At 36.7% G+C, this 5,878-nt stretch overlaps 1 long non-coding RNA gene across 1 annotated transcript; it reads left to right on the forward strand.

Moving 5' to 3' along the window:
- Positions 1-4,605: 4,605 nt before the first annotated feature.
- Positions 4,606-5,633, forward strand: LOC307136156. Its single transcript, XR_013817747.1, has 5 exons — positions 4,606-4,721; positions 4,805-4,886; positions 5,146-5,207; positions 5,418-5,470; positions 5,556-5,633. It is a non-coding gene; the product is annotated as an uncharacterized lncRNA (long non-coding RNA).
- Positions 5,634-5,878: the final 245 nt, after the last annotated feature.

Below are 5,878 nucleotides of genomic sequence, written 5' to 3' on the forward strand. Positions count from 1 at the left end.
AACTAAACAATTTTCAAAAAAAATTTACGTAAGATTTGTACTGCGGTTTAATAACACATCACACAATAAGCACTTCTAACTCCTGCGAGTTTTACTCACACACAGAGATCAAGAATCTGCCTATGAATCTCAACAATGGTGACATGCTTCATGCCACAATGCATTCTGGGTGCATCACGCAAAACTCATCTATGGCTCCCAGAATGCATTGTGGCATGAAGCATGTCACCATTGTTGAGATTCATAGGCAGATTCTTGATGTCTGTGTGTGAGTTCATCTCGCAGGAGTTGGAAACGATTAGTGTACAATCGGTTGCAAAACTTATTCAGCTTTTCTGATTAAAACAGTGTTGGATCTTTTCTAAAATCACAATAAAAAAAGTGAATAGTATATTGCTCATACTCAGTCATAAAATCAATGAATAAAATCATTATACAATGATCATATTCTCATCATCGAGCAGCCGACAGCATCTGATTGTGTTTACTCTTGCTTTTCTTGCCATAGCAAACTCAGTTACAGCAGCCAGAGAAACACTAATGTTAAAAAGTCATCAAACTGCCCAACTAAAGAAAACACTAATCACCATGATGGTCACATTAAAAACTAACAATTTTCACAACAAAATCAAACAAAACATTTGTTAATTCTCAATAAGAGACGTCTGACAGAAATAAAGTCAGTCTGGTTAGTAATGTGTGAAGCTGGTAATGCTGTTTGTGGAGTTGTTTAATCCTCCTCTGCTGAGATCTTCAGAGATTTAATGTCTTTTTTATAGTCAGTCGTAGTTCTTGTGTTTTTCTTTTTCTCTTTCCTTCAGTGATTCTACTCATTATCATCAGGTTTTCATCACTAATGGCCAATCATCACTTAATTAATCTCTCAATTATCTCATTAACTTTAACACTGATTCAGTGTTACTTTAACACTCTGTAGAGTGGGACCAAATGTTCTCTGAGCAGTGTTAATTTAACTCTGGGGATTTTACTGTGTACTATCCACCCGTGGTTGTAATGGACCTTCACAGAAAGGGTGTTTTTAATATGCCTGGTAAGTAACAGAACAAACTGAATTTAATGATAATGTAAAAATATCAATACTTTATTAATACCATACTTGAATTTACAGTAAGTGAAATGGTGGCTCCACCAGCAAACTTTGACGGCATTGTCAATACCAAACATTTTTGGGACTCGGTGACTTCCGAAATCATTTGCAGTGGCTTATTAACAAGTGGGTGTCTCTTTACTCAAAGTACGAAATATAAGGCATATGTTGCATATTGCAAAATACTGTGATACAATGACTTCCCCTCTTGTTAGCACTGTTAACTGAGGCAAACAACATTCTCAACTGAATATACATTTAGTCCCTGAAGTGTACTACTGTAGGCTCACACAAGGCACTTAGTTACTGACATCTCTGCTCCTGTATCTACTAAATTGTCTGTCATTGAGTTCAGCCACTAAAAACACTTTTTTCCCAAAGACATGTTTTCTTGTAATGAAGGATTCTTTTTTTTTTACTGTCAAGGTAGCCGAAAGAACCCCTTTGTGGTTTTACCAAGTTACAACTACTGGGCACCTTGGATTGGACCAAACACCAGAAAGGGGGACAATGTTTTTAACACAGAACATGAAAAGTTTCAATTACCAAGGCAGGCTGCTGAAATGGCTGATCTCCAAATGACAGAAGAGAGGCTCCAAGATGCACTAATTAATCTCAAAGTAATCTCAAAGATAATTCATTGTTGTTTAAATAAGCGTAATATTTTCACTATGATATATATATATATAATTATTATTTATTTTTTTTCCATGTTAATAATAGGTGGACATGGTTCGACAACTGTGCAAGCAATGTGGCCTGGACCCAAAAGGCTCAAAGATGGACCTTGTCCTAAGACTCCGGGAGGCAATGAAGAACAGGTCTTCTTACGACAAGATCTTTGAGAAGGTCTGGGGAGCTTCAGGTAAGATGCATGTTTTTAATCGAGCAGTTCTGGTTACTATACAGTAATGAAATGGTACTTCTGCCAGGAGAATGTAGTTTGTAGCTCAAGATGTTGTAGCAGTTTAAAAGTATGCATACAGTATAGGTTAGCATTTGTCACAGGACATAAACCAAGGACCATACTAAATAATGCATGATGTAGCATAAAAATTCATCTGTGTGACAGTTAACATAGCAAGTATTACAGTAACTTGACATCAATGTGTTTTTCATAGGTGGTTGGGCAGTTGTTATGTGCCCCTGTGGAGTAGTTTACTCAATAAAATTCAATTTAAGAGCAGAGAGTCCCAGAGACTACGCTGATATTTTGCTTAGCTGGAAGCACTTCCCAAACATTGCCATTTATGATTTCGCGAGGGGATTAGCAACGCATGCCAACTTGAGGGAGCCTGAAAGTTTGCCATTTAGTCCACATGAGGGAAGGCTGGCTGAAGCTACCACTGACAATCTACAGTTGGCTGCTGAGGGAAAGCTAAAGGTCAGTTTGCCATGGCTCAAAACAAAGAAAACTAATGCTGATGCAAACTGCCATCCAATCACTGGATCAGCTGACCACTACACCCTGTATGACGTTTTTCATGAGCGGAACACAAAGGATCCTAGAGATGCCCTTCGGAGGATTGCACTTGTCCCAGAACTGGCTGGCTGGGTCAACAGCCAGTGTGCTGAGCAATTGTTCGCGAACATGAGGAAAAACAATTATTTCATGAATACCCTCACACCATCTGGGCACATCTTTATGATGCGCAACATATTGCACCATTACAACACAAAATGCAATAACACAACTAAAGCCAGTATCCAGAAGATTGTGGGCGAGGCTGTTCAACTGCAGTTGGATAACAATGGGCAGATAGTAATAGGTAAATTAATTTGTTTTTATTTTTTATATAGTTTAACATTGAATGATTATCCATTTTATTTGTTTACATTTATTTGGCAGTAAATTCAGGTAATTTAAGTTTTTGTTTTTTACTAAAGGTACAGCTGTGCAGCCACACACTGAAGAAGATGAGGAAGCATCACAACCCAGTGAGTGACTGGAATGAAAGTTGAAATAAATAATGCCTATAATTTTAACAGTATGGAGCTGTTTTTTGTTGGGGAATTTTTCTTGATAACTTCTGGCTTTCCACTACCTCCTTTTCACATCATGTTATTACTCTCCCCTGGCACACTACTTTCCTGTTTACAGTTCAAGTTATCTAACAAGTTATCCAACGTTACCAATTTAAAAATGTGTAATGTGATGTTAAACCAGATGCTTTTTTTTTTATCAATTTAGTCTCCCTTTTATGTGCTCCTCAGTCCCTGTTAAGTGTTCCACGGTGGGTATCACTGCTCTTCGACATGTGCAACCAAACAAGGCATGCTGGAAACAGTCACCCAGTACAGTCCAGCTGAACCAGGTTAGTTTTTTTTATTACAGTCAGTTTTCTGCTATCATTTTAAGACTAACAAAAACAGAGACATACTGTAGTACTTCACTATTATTTTTATAGCTAAACCATGCCTTAATGGAGACGGGACCAAAAAGGGAAATTTTGGCTTCTCTTGGAACCACAGTCCTCACCAGGAAGGATTTCTTTGCTTTAGGACATCATCGTTATGTTGAAGCAACAGTAAGAAGCAGCAAACATACTTGTACTTAAAAATACATATTTTACCATTTACCCATACTGCACAGTACAATGGTATGGGGTCTATTAAATATGTCCTTGAGTGTTAACATATTTTAAATGCATTTCTTTAAATGTTAACAGATTTTGAATGCCTGTCTTTTAGTTTTGAAGGACATTGCTGACCTTCAGGTAATGCAAAGAAATACCTTGATCAAATATTCTGTATGCATGATGTGTGTAAATATAGGAATGTGGTTCCTTATTTAATTGTTTCACTTTTACTTAACAGGGCATAATGGTTCATGTCTTTAATTCGTATGTGACGGCGACTTGGTTGCCTCCCTTGAATGCTGACCCAATGTCTAATGTTCCTGTGAGTATCATCAAGGTTTTGTAACTGAGGCAGTAAAAAGGCATTTAACAAATTTTTATATTCTAAATATCTTTTTTCTTTTTTTTAAGGATCTAGCAAGTCATGACTTCATTCTGCTGCCTTCCTGGAGTGTAAATCATTGGATGATCTGTGTAGGTCTCAAAATATTTTTTTTTGATATTCAGATAATCAGAAAATGTTTACACTTTCTGCTTAGTTATTTCATACATTGAAAATGTAAAGCAAAGTGTTAGCTCTTGACAGTTGATGTCAAAGTTACACATGTTTTAGATCATGAAGCCAAAAAAGAGGGAGATCTTTTGGCTTGATTCCTTCTGCGGAGCTGGCTTCAGTGATGTCCGTTACATGAACAGTTACAGGTCTTACTAATGAAATGTTCAGAGTTCATGAGTTCGGGGTTATGGTAGTTCTGTTTTAAACCATTTATCCCCATTTTGTGTTGTTTCCTTTTTTTTGCTTTACTTATTCGTTCGCATTTTTTTGTTCATCGTTCTCTCTGACTGTAGGCCCTGTAAGAATATCAGAGATTTTTTAAAATTGTTTTATACTTTCAAATTAGGCTTTGTCCAGCACCCACATAAGTTTGTCTCAAAATACTTAATTTGTCCGTTTTAATATTACATTTCACAGACAACTAGCAAATCATGTCAATCCTGGGCCATGGAGGGAGTACAGCTGTGACAACATTACAGTAAGCAGCAACCATTCCAAGCATAACAGTCCCACCTGCTTTTGATGCATTAACTGTTAACATTTCTATTTTTTAATTCTCAGGGCATTCCCAGACAACAGGATTCAAACAACTGTGGAGTGTTTATGTTGATGGTAAGTCAGTTTTGTAACCAATGTCACACCAGTAAGTATTATAAATGTCCTACATCAGAAAGATTGTGCACATTTATTTTTTTTAATACATATAAATTCATTTTAGTATACTATTGTACATTTCCTTTAATGTCTGGTCTAATGTGATTTAATTCATATTGTAGTATGCACTCTACATTGTAATGGAGGGGCGTTTTGATTTCAGTGAAGTAAGCCTTCATTTTCAAAAACTTTTCAATGTTTTTTTGAAAATCCAGTTAACAATAGCTAATCAGTGCTCTTTTTTACAGAGTGACATGATGACAATTAGAAGGTGGTGGTGCCTGCTTCTACTCAGTAATTACCCTTTGAAGTAAGTTAGATCAAGTTGTACTGTATGTAAAATGTTGTCAACTTGACCGTGAACATGGCTTTTTAGTAATAAGAAGTGTTTTTTAACTGTGGAGTGCAAATAAATTCATTACATATTTCAATCTAAACAAGTGGATTTCAATCCTGGCCCTCGAAAAATCATTAAGAACAAACTGTCTTCATGAGCTCTTTATATTTTACACATTTTAAGGTCAGATGCTGAAAGAAAAGCACCCCGGAAAAAGAGAAGAGTAGCGAGAGCAGGTATGGGTTCTGCTTTATTTCTTGAACTGCACAAATAACAGGGTTTTGAAAATAATGCCATTCTTATTTTTACTTTCAAATTTAGAGGCAATGGAAACACCCCTGCCTGTTGATGACTTGACCAAGGTAAGTATAGTATAAACTATCAATCTATCAGTTTCCCTTTTTAATAAATCTTATGTAAAGTTACATTTTGTACTAACTATTGGCTGTTGTTGAAAGATGCCACGTGAGATCCTGCGGCGGATCCTAATGGGAGTCGTCATAGTAGATGGTGATGTGGCATTCTTGAGGCTTTCACTGACATGCCAAATCTTCAGGGAAATTGTCAGCGATCCCAAATTTCGAGAACGGGCACACTTAATATGGCTGGACAGTAAGTCTGGTCTGTTCTGTTCTGGTCTGTCT

Source organism: Gobio gobio, assembly GCF_949357685.1.
Source record: "Gobio gobio genome assembly, chromosome: 13".
NCBI lineage: Eukaryota > Metazoa > Chordata > Actinopteri > Cypriniformes > Gobionidae > Gobio > Gobio gobio.